General features: G+C 37.5%; 1 protein-coding gene across 1 annotated transcript in view; it reads right to left on the bottom strand.

Annotated features, from left to right (window-relative positions):
- Positions 1 to 12,037, bottom strand: part of Rspo3 (R-spondin 3) — a 90,593-nt gene that overhangs the window by 66,515 nt on the left and 12,041 nt on the right. The window lies entirely within an intron of this gene.

Genomic DNA, 12,037 nt, shown 5'->3' with positions numbered 1-12,037 from the left:
TAACATTAATTAGTGATTGGCTATTTTTTTCCCCACAAAAATCAAATCAGCTCAAAATACTATGAAAATCATAGTAGCTATATAATTTCTGGAATCTACTATATGTGGAACACCTGGTAATTAGATGTAAGCTTGGTTAGCAAGGGCCAAATTTATTGTAACTCAATGCTATGGAATCATGACCATGAGTCAAAGATGGATGAAAATGGGCTTCATTGTGTATGGATGTAACATAGAGGCTATAAATTAAGGTTTTCAGTTTAAAAAAAAAACTTACTTTTCATATGTGTTATATGATACAGATGTTATATGATATGATGTTAATTGTTAACTAGTTGATAAATACATAAATGGAGAAATAAACAAATATAGATGATCTCGGATCTCAGGTAAATATGGCACAGAATCATTCAGAGATGTTACTATAAACATGGTGGTGAGGTGAGGCATTTTGGCATTATTCTTTGTTTGAGGGCTGGATGTTGGGGAAAAACCCTGGAAGTCATCCTTGAGCATCCAAGGTAGAGTCTACCTTGTGGAGGATCAGCAAGTGCAGAATTTACGTCAGTGAGAAAGGACTAGCCATGAGGAATAGCGTGAAAGTAACCTGGGAAGCTCTAGCACAGTGAGTGACAGGTGATGAAATCAGAGAAAGGTAGAACCCAAGCCCCAAAATCCGTCTTCAATGAAGTCCACAAGTCTACATATCAGAAGTAAAGGGGAGAACATGTTTGGTCTGATAGAGCTATTTGCTTTATTTTTTCTTAATCTTACAGGTCTGGGAAAAGAGCAAGAATCCCATATTTCACACAAAAAAATGTTCTTTTATTAATTTTTTATATTAGAGGAAGTGTTCTAACTAGGCACAAACTTGGGAGTTTGCATTCAGATTCCAACCCTTGAAGAGTCTGTGCATCCGCCTCCATGTTCTTTTATGTAAGAACATTCCATTTCCCTCTGTTCCCTCCTGTCTCCCACCAGCAATAATTTTAGTTTGCTTGGGGGTTTTAAATTTTCATTCCCTTTTTAATGCAATATATTGGGGTGTTGGGGTAAGCAAAGAGAAAAGGGAAAGTTATGAAACATATGAGAGGTCATAAAAGAATAAAATCTCTCTAAATATTATAGTCTTGCATATAGTCTTTTCTTGTATTTTTCTAAATCTATTAGTGATGTAAACTGAAATGACTAGTAATTCAGAACACTAACACTTTGGCTTTCAATTCTAATAACACTTATATAAGAGTCTCTACATCATGTTACTTTATTCATTAAAAGAATAATAATCCATGGATAGATTTCAAAGTTGACTCTTATAACAGGAAAAAAAATCATATTAATTTCCCTGTGAAGAGCTAGTCTGATCTACTGGTTCAGTCTGATCCTGAGAGTGTATCAAAGGCATCGGAGGGATCAAAAGCAAAGAATCTGTTCCTTAACCACAAATAGAAACTCCATCCTAAAGTGAGTACATTCTGCTCTGGGTTGAAATGTAAGGTACTGAGTCAGCATCCCCAGCTGTTTCTAAGGGAGGGGAAGCTTCCCTTTCTCCAAGTGGCCATGTTCCCAAGTGGAGGTGAACAGAGGACAAGAGGGGTTGGGGAGGGATGAGGATCCAGATCCTGCAGAGAGCCAGGACTGTTGATGAGTTTGTGGGTGGTAAATAACAGCGTTTTTCAGGAGACAGGTCCAACAGTGTTCATCCAACAGTGGGAATCATTATGTGTTCTGGCCTGGCTAACAGAACCATTCCCCCCCTTTTTTAATGGGAGAAATAATTAGTCAACATAAACAGAAAATGTGATAGTTTAATGGTACTGACTCTGCATGGGTGTGAAGCCATAACTACCAACTCACATTCTTGAGTGAAACAAACTTCGGTCTGTGCGGAAAAAACAAACTCTACTTTGTTATATTATGAATAAACTTGGATCTTCGTGCTGCGTAGCATGCTAAAGTAGCATATCTGATGGCTAAAGCCTTAGCATAAGCAAACAGCAAGCAAAGATTTGTGGTGTTTTAATAGGCGCAAGAAGATGGGCAAATAGCAGGCGTACCATTAAAAAAAAAATACCTGGCTTTATGTGTTGCATTTACAGTTCAGAGCAGAGAAAAATAAGTAACTCTTTCTCCTAGATTCATGAAATTATGGATGAAACAGGAGAATAAAGATGCACCTTCCTGAGCAAGATGCTTTTGGGAACTTTGGTGCCCACTCGCCACATTGGTGCCTCATTTGGAAATGAGCCCTGCATACTTCCCAGAGGAGGCCAAACAGAGTGGTGAGTATGGGCTCTCAGCTCACAGTCTGGTTTGGAATTCCAGTTCTATTTTTCTAGCTAAATCACTAACATTTATCTCTTAATCCAAGTATTCATTTGGAAATTAAGTTATTAAACACTTTCACCCTGCTAGCTAGCAAACATACAAAGATGAATAAAACAAATTACCTGTGTCAAGAGAGTTGGAATCTGATTATTTATTTTGGCATGATTTGCTTAGCCTTTCGAATCAAGGGTTGTCTATCTGCAGTACAGGACCATCCATTTGATAAATACTGAGAAGTATTTGCAAAGGCGTTGTGCAAAGTATCCAACATTCTTATAGACACTCATTAAAAATCCATTAAGTACCTTGACCTTCTATCTGCCATTCCTGGAAGACCCACACCATCCCCATTGTTCCTTATTAGTATTTTGACCTTCATGGATATTCTCAATGAAGCACAAGTATCTGACATTCAAATATAAGATAAACAAATGATAGAAAAATGTGATGTTTGTCTTTCAGGATCTGGGCTCAGAATCATTGTTTCCAGCTTCATCCTGTTAATTTCATAATTTTATTTTTCTTAACTGAATAGCACTCCATAGTGTGAATATGTCATATTTTCATTATTTATTCATCAACTGATGAACATTTAGGCTGTTTCCATTTACTGGCTATTGCAAATAGAGCAGTGATGAGACATGGATGAACAGGTATCTCTAGTGTAGGGTACAGAGTCCTTTGGATATATGACCAAGAGTTGTGTAGCCAGATCATTTGGTAGATCTGTTTTCAGCTTTTTAAGGACCCTCCACACTGTCCATAGTGGCTACATCAGTTTGGACTACCACCAGTAGTGAATGAGTGTTCCTCTTTCCCCACATTCCTTGTGTTCATTCAAGGGATAGGAGAAAGAATATGAAGGTTTAAAGGGGATTAACGAAACAGGAGGGGTATAATTGGGGTTGGGGGTGAGACAACAGAATAGAGAAAGGAAAAAAGAGAGGGGGGAGTGACAAATAACACCAAGATCTTTTGAGAAAGTCATGTAGAAACCTACCTACTACTATAGAATCTTACACACACACACACACACACACACACACACACACACACATCGAGAGAGTTGAAGTGGAGTCACTTATAACAGGATAACAATGCCCTCTGAAATATCACTAGCTAACAAAAGAAAAAAGGAAGAAAAAACAGTACCAGGAATGAGTTGTACCTCTTTTGTAATTGTTAGCCAGTGAGGTGTCATATTGCTAATACTATTGGTTACCTTCCAGAACTCTAAAGTAAGACCCTATTGCTGAAGACACCATGTCCTTGAGTCACAGAACATGAAAAATCAAGCTGTTAATCACTTGGAAGCTAGAGTCTTACAGGATAATTTCTACAGTGCTTCAAGGTGCTATATATGCTGCTAGAAGATAAAAGTAATCATCAATCTTACCGAGGTGTGATTCTTCTGAAATCTAATAATGGCTGGTTTGAAAAGACACCCACTGATGCAATAGTGACATGAACATCCTGGGAGTAAGCCATCACTTTCCGGGTGAATTTAAGTTCTGCTCCACAAGGTAAAACCACTACCAGACAATATTGTCAGGCCAAGAACCTGTGACTAGTTAGATCATGGGCCTGAGGGGAGAACTTACTATTATTATTCTGCTAAATGGACATAGTATTCAACCAGCTCCTAATGACTTGCTGTTATACTTATAGATTAATGCTTCTCTTATTAAAGAAGCTTCTATTAGCAGTATAGAGTGACAAGCATAGAAACCCACAACTGTCCAAGGTATCCAAAATGGGACATCTACATCACATCGTCTTCTACCAAGGCCTAGGGATCATTGTGGAAGAGGGCAGAGAGAGTTTAAGAGCCAGAGGTGGTAGATAAATACAACAAAACAGTGTCCTCTAAATGCAGAAAAACAGCTGCCCCATATTAACTCACAATAGTTACAGCAGCATGCTCAAGCCCCAAGCAAGTTCAAGCCAGATCAAATCCCAGCAAGAATATGAATATGGGAGGTGGACACAAAATCCCACCCTAGTTGAGGAGTTGCGATAGCTCATGGGAGAGGTAGAGGGAGTTTTCACTAAGAGTGGAGTGCCTGGTAAGTTCACCATGTTCCAATGAAAGGCCAAGACAGCACAAATAGGAAGTGGTGTGTGGGAAAAAAAAGAGGACACAAAGTTTGGTGACAAAGCTGGAACAGAGTGAAGGATCTGGGAGGTGAGGGAAGGGGTGACTACGAGTGAAACACATTTTTGTGAAATTCTCAAGGAACTAACACGAGGGGAAAAAAGTAAATCCTAAGTATAGCTGTGTGTGGTAGTAAACATTTTTTTTATTTGAAAGTTGTTGTTTTTTTTTTTTTTCATTTTACATACCAACCACAATTCCCCTTCTCTACCCTCCTCCTGTTTCCCCCCAACTCCCATCCCCACCTCAACCTTCATCCACTCCTCAGAGAGGGTAAGGCTTCCCATGGGGCTTCAACAAAGTCTTTACATCAAGTTGAGGCAGGACCACCCCCCCCCCCCCCGGATTAAAACTGAGTAAGGTAATCCCCCACAGGGATTGGGTTCATGCACTACAGATAAATCCTAGTCCTGCTGCCAGGGACTCCACAACTGCCCAAGGCACACAACTGTCACCCACATTCAGTGCCATGCAAGTGGTGAACACTTTTAATCTTAGTACTTGGAAGGCAGAGGCAAGCAGGCCTCTGTGAGTTTGAGCCCAGCATGGTCTACACTCCAAATCTATGCCCACCTGGCTATACAGTGAGACCCTGTCTCAAAAGAGCAATTCATAAATAGAAGACAATTTGTCATATTGCATAGATGTCTCTTTCTGTATGCGTTTGAGATAGCTGTTAGGTTTATCCAATAATAAAGGATGGAAAGAGGACATGTGGGCATACACTGATGCTTCTTTGTAATACAAGAAATTTGGCAACATGGGAGGCAGAAACTCACCAGGAGTCAAGGAGAGAAGCTTCCAGGTAAGGACCACAGACACAGACTTAATACGTATTACTGGTGACCCAATAACCACATTTCAGGCAGGAATGCCCATGGTCTGACAACTCACCAAAGAAAGGATCTTAAACAGACTACGACAGAGAAAATGAATTATAAGAACATTAACACTGAGGCTGGAGAGATGACATAGTGGATAAAAGCAGGTACTGCTCTTTCAGTGGACCTGAGTTCCCAAAATTATTGTCAGGCCACATCAAACTGCCTCTAACTCCAGTTCCAAGAGGATCTGAAACTGTCTTCGGGCCTCCAAGCACACCTGCACTCCTGTGCACATGCAAACACATATACATAGTCTGTACTCCTGTCCCCATGGCCTAGGGATGTGTTTAAAATTGAAATGGATGGGTTCTGCTTCTAAAGATTTTGATTTGGGAATGGAGAAGGTAGACTTCAGTATCTGCCTTAGTAAGACAGGACACTCTGTCACTAGTGGCATAATAACCACATTTTTTTTTGAATATCACATCTTTGCCATCTGAAGAATTTCAGCTATTACCAGAAGCAGTCTCACAGGGACTGACAGATAACATTGTGATAAAACATGGTCTCTCGCTCAAGAAGTGTACAGTGGTTTAGGAAATTCATGTTTTTGCAGAGAAAAGATCACACATACATAAACTAGAAGCTTTTTGCCACAGAAATACCAGGCATAAGGAGTTACTGGTAGTTGAGTTGCTTACACGGAATAATCAGCAGCTAGGAGGAAAAGAACTTTGACAAGTGGAAAGATGGAAAGAGGAAAAGAGAGAAAAATTACTAGGTACATATGAATAAAGAAGATTCAGGAGGATGCTATTATCATGGAACTTAATAGGACCATGGAAATCTTGCTCATCTCTATAAATTTTCAGATGAGAACATCAAGATCTACATAGCTAATTAACTTCCAACTCATAGAAGCAAGAATGTCTAAACCAAGAAATGTCCTGATACTTATTAATTCTACATATGAACTATATGTATGATTATTTTATATGCATACTTACTTTTAAAAGGTCTTTCTATATAGAACCTCTGCCACAGAGAGCAATCCATTCTTCTTTTTCCTTTGGGTGGTTTGTCAAATAAGACTTGGTGTTTTTGCCTAGAGATTTCTTTCTTCCCATGATGAGAATTCAATTGAACAGGATCTTAAAGATCTGGCAGTAAAAGTCTTGTTAGCAGGTAAAATCTCACATGTAGCAAAGATTTCCCTTGATATTTTTTAGGATGGTAATACACATTAAGACAGAAAATGGTTTAGGTATAAAACTTTGGAATAAGATAGGATACATAATACAGTACTTTCTCTGAATTTGCCAAATGTAAATGGACTGGAAATTGTAAATGTAATCCTTACCTGATAATTGTTCATATTGTGTATAGTTTTACTGAGTTAGAGTTAGAACCTTTCCTTTTGATTTACACAAAAAGGGGAAATATTGTGCAATAATCTTTTTGTACACTGTAAAGATGTGCTTTGCCAAAGTGTCTTATGATTGGTTTAAAAAATAACTGAATGGACAACAGCTAGGCAAGAAGATTAACATTAGGCAGGACTTCCAGGCAGAGGGAGGAACAGGAAATGAATCTAGGCATGGAGGAGACTCCAGAGAACAGGGAGAGAGGAAACAGGAGGTGCAAGATGGAAGAGAGATAAAAGGCCATGAGGCAAAATATAGATTAATATAAATGGGTTAATTGAAATTATAAGAGCTAGTGAAACAAGCCTACGTTGAGCTTTCATAATTAATAATACATTTTCATATCATTTATTTGCGAGCTGGTGGAACAGAGAAAGACTCTCAACACATACATACTGTTGAAGCCAAATCCAAAGGAATTAAGAAAATACTAGATATTTCAGTGGAAATATTTGGAGATTTATGAGTATAGGAAATCTCTCAGATTTATACTGGGGAAAAAAAGCAAATACCCTCCTTTCATACTATTCTTTTTTTTTTTCTGCCTACTGGGACTGTAAGAAAATGATATGCAAAGGGTATCTCAGAATTTTGTTACATGACTATGAGTAAACATGTTCTGTCCATTTTAAAAGGATGTTGAACAAATTTGATAATGACGAGACAGTGTCTACATACCATTCAAACCAGTAGAATAAGTTGCTGTTAATAATACCACAGTGATACTTTACCAGCATAGGAACTGTTAGAGGCTTCTTCATCCTCAAGAATAGAATAAAAACACTCTTGATGGAAAACTGATAACTTGATGAGAAGTTTGATTATTTGGCAGGAATGGTTTACTTTCTATGTGGTGCTTTGTCATAAGGGATAGACCATTAGAACTTTGTGAGTGGCATGTCCTTCAGTAAGGAAATGAAGAGCATGTGAAATAAAACTTTAGTCTAAGGACAGGTAGTTCTCTTTGAAAAGACGAATTTGTAGAAAAAAAATGGCACCATTTAGTTCCTAAAGTTAGAAATCCAGAAGCCCTCTTCACCCCCATCTCCAATCACCCTTTCCCACACATTGTACTGCTGTGATGAATAGAGTTAGATCTTTCATTTCCCACCAATACTACTCATGTTGATTAGCAACCAGAATAACCATTTAGAAACACCTCTTCTGATCACATTGATCTCCTATAAAACAGTTTAGTGTCTTTTTCTACTTCCCAGTAACCACTCTCAGTTATTCTGGTTTATTCCTTGTCTCAGAATGACATTTTGTCTAATGAAGTAATAATATTCCCATCTCCACTGTAGAGGAATGTCCTCCTCTAACCTAGTCTGCCCCTGGGTATCCTCTTTAATAGGCCTAATGGAAAGCAGAGTGTCATAGTGAAGGCTGTTACATTAGTTTTTGGATCTATCATAGCTGTATCATTTTGACATACTCCTTAAATGTTTTCCATTAGGTTTCTTAATTATAAGACGGTTATCAATGAATTATGCACTTGTTGCATGGGGCAACACAAAATAACACATGTAAAAAGTGGCTGATAGTTGTCTTTCTTTACTTAAAACTCTTCATGAGTTAATTACAACTTTAAAAAAAGATCAGAATCAAATTATTTTCATGTCTTTGAATTTTAGGAATGAACCCTTTCAAAGCTATCAACATTTGATCAACAGATTTACAGCAGAAATCCAAATAATGTGTTGACATACATTTGCCAAGTTAGGGCCTGAAGTAGATCTGGTTGTATGTTCTACGTAGTGATCAAGGGGCTGGTTACCATAAAAGGTTTGAGAAGTTCCTTGGATAGATGAACAAAAATGCACTCTTTTTAAACAGAAAATATTTCAGTGTTTGTTTGGTAAAAGTAATTCCAGTTATGAAGCAGTGTTAAAACTCAGCTATAGAAATTAATCAATGCACCCAAAATGGAAATTTGCTCAGCCAAACTATGCCCACTCCATTACAAGCTTCCCCTCACAATGCCAACTACGTTTACAGTACGCATGGCCTATTTCCTGTGATTGTCACAAAGGTCACACTAAGTGATGACTCCTATTCACTGGCCATAAATTTTAAGACAAGAAAATGCTGGGAGGCCTAATAAATTCCAGTGTTGTAGGCTGTGTTTCCTTCCATCTTTGTGCTTCATCTCCACAGTACTGTTCTCCAGATAAATATTTGGATATGGTTTGGACTCACTCATTGCAAATAATATAATTTCCATTTCTATTCAAACACATCTGAAAAAAGAGTGTGCCACAGCTTAGAAATAATATATTGCCATTCTACCTTTAGCCATCTTGTGTGTCTGTCTATCTATCTATCTATCTATCTATCTATCTATCTATCTATCTAAATGCTGGCTACTTAACCCAATATTTTAACAACTGAAAACTGGAACAAGAGTAGTTTTCAGGTGTGTTTTAGTCACTTGGGTAACTATAGTACATGTTAAATGTTCATTAAGTATTCATTCAATGAAATGTATGGTATGATAATTTAACTAGGGCAAAGTTGAATTTCTTTTTTTGTTCTGTAATTTTTTCTCCAATAGACTAGTTTCTGCTTATCTTTTAAAAACATACTCTAAAAAGTATGTGAACATACAAAGAAACACTTACACTTTTAAATTTAAGCCCTAACTACACATCCACGGAGCTTTGACAGATAACTTTGTACGGTTAGAGTATATAGCAAAGAGGCAAGGACAACATCATTGATGTTACTAATGAAGGAATTTAAGGTCTGTAACCTATGGAAAAATGAAGGGGCACAGAGCTGCTTTACAGTGGCCACAACCTAATCACAGACTAAATGGTTTGGGAAACTATGCTACAGTCCATCAACTATAAATCAAACTTCTTTGCCTTCTACCTTCAAGTCATTTCTCACTGTAATCAAAATTTTTAAAAAAGCCAGACGTTGGAGGCACATACCTTTAATCTCAGCACTCAGGAGGCAGAGCCAGGCGGATCTCTGTGAGTTCGAGGCCAGCCTGGTCTACATAGCGAGATCCAGGACAAGCTCCAAAACTACACAGAGAAACCCTGTCTTGAAAAACAAAAAAAGAAAGTAAAAAAGAATATGCCAGTTTTGAGAAAGTTAATCAAAAGTTACAATTTTTTTACAATGAAGTTTATAAGGTTCCATTTGTATCCCAGGATCCCTGTTTATTATTTTCATTGCCAACTCCTTATAAATAACCAAGACTCAAATGTAAACCAGTTTGAAATTCAGTACATACTGTAGGTTTGAAGTCAAAGCACAAGAATAAAATAAATCTCATTGGAGATGCTGAGACATAGTTCTTAGGTTGATCTTGAAAATCACCTGCCATAGTTTCCGGAGCTCTGGGATTACATGTGTGCTGTAGTTGGAGTTTTCTCCAGTCCCACAAGTAAACACACAGAGACTTATATTACTTATAAACTGTATGGCCGTGGCAGGCTACTTGTTATCTAGTTCTTATATCTTAAATTAACCCATTTCTATCAATCTGTAAGTTGACATGTGTCTTGTGGCTTACTGGTACTTTACATCTTGCTTCTCATGGCGGCAGTGGCTGGCAACATTTCCTCACTCAACCTTTCACTTCCCAGCATTCTCCTCTCTGTTTATCCCACCTATACTATACTTCCTGCTTGGCTACTGGCCAAGAAGCGTTTTATTTATCAATCAATCAATCAATCAATCAATCAATCAGAGCAACACAATCACAGCATACAGAAAGACATCCCCAGCAGTGTGCACCTTCACATCTAAGTTCTAGAATAAATTTTCATTGAAAAAATATTAATGTATTTTTTAAAAACCTTACTTTATAAAGAAAAACGTCATAGTCTAACAGGAACTCTTAGTTTATGAATTGTCAATAATTAAGCTGAATTCAAAAGTACAGATTTTTGTATTTCTGTATCATCCTCAAGGGAAGGAGAAACAAGTTTGCTAAGGTCTGTGCTTATTTTCTAGCCCACGTCATAAGATCACTGATATTGTAACACTAATCTGAATTTCAGCCAGCCATGTTCTTGATACATTAAGTTGCCTAACTGTACCAATCTTAACTTACTTAGCTCTCTGCGTCCATGAGTCTACAATGTCAACCGAGGACCTAAAATAATTTTTTATAAAATTGTGTCTGTACTAAACTTGCTTACCTTTTTCTTTGTTATTTTTCCCCTAAAAATACTGTATTACAACTATTTATAAGTACTAAGTGTTGCAAGTCCTCAGGAGATGACTTAAATATGCCAGAGGGTGTGCATGAGTCATATCTACAACTCTGCTGTGTTGATTATATAAGAGAGCTGAGCACCTGAGTGCTGGACTCAGTGACCAGTTCACTCTGGGTCCTGAGGGAAGCCTGTGTGTACTCATTATTGGAGAATTTTGTGTGGACAGGAAACACAGAGAGAGGATACTGGTGAGCTTACTCCTTAAGGTTGCCACTCTATTCTCACAAGTAATATTGGGTATAAGCATTAGAGTTCAGCCCACATCCCCTTTAATACTAATTCCTGAGAAATAACAGAGAAACCAGAGCTTATGTCAGATCATATCTCACACGTGTTGCTTCACTCTGATGAGCATATGGTGAGGTAGCAAGTGGCTGTTCAAGTGATGAGGACATTTTTAATTACCCCCTACCCTTTTGATCAATTTAAACACTGGTAACACATTTTTTTTTTATATTTTCAACTGAAATAAATTCATTTTTCTCTACATTATGTGCATTTTTTAGCATAAACCTGGTAGGGGTAAATGATAAGTAATATTTTACAGTTCAAATTATGTACAGTACATTTTTCATTCCTGTCTTGGTTCTTTTTATTTGGTCTTTACTGAGGGTATCGACATCTATGCATCAGACTAAAGTAAGGTCTGCTCTTGCAAACACGAATAAAGACCTATCATTTCTGAACAGTTACTTATACTTTGTTTAATCTCTAATGGAAAGGATTTCTCTAAATATTTACACCAGAACAATTTTCAGAATGAATTGTGAAAAACTGCTGGCATACTCCCAGAAGGAGAGGGCTGGTAGCCGGGGAGAAAGGGGATTTCTGGTCATAGAATTTTAAGCAGCCCTAGAATTTTAGGGAGCTTCCTGCTAGAACATGAAGAGTTTATATTAACAAAAGTTACTTCAGCATGAAAAGAAAGTCAGGTAACATATTTCAAAAATCACTTTAGTTTATTTTTCTTGTAAAAATAACTTCACCATTGGTTCTTGGTTTAAAGAAGAGAAAACATGTAGTTTTCAGAGACTGAATAAATTGTCCACAAAGAGAAACTTGTACAAGAAG

This window comes from Onychomys torridus, chromosome 19, assembly GCF_903995425.1.
Source record: "Onychomys torridus chromosome 19, mOncTor1.1, whole genome shotgun sequence".
Taxonomy (NCBI): Eukaryota; Metazoa; Chordata; class Mammalia; order Rodentia; family Cricetidae; genus Onychomys; species Onychomys torridus.
Note: the sequence above shows the minus strand (reverse complement) of the source record. Positions and strands in the feature narration are given on the sequence as shown.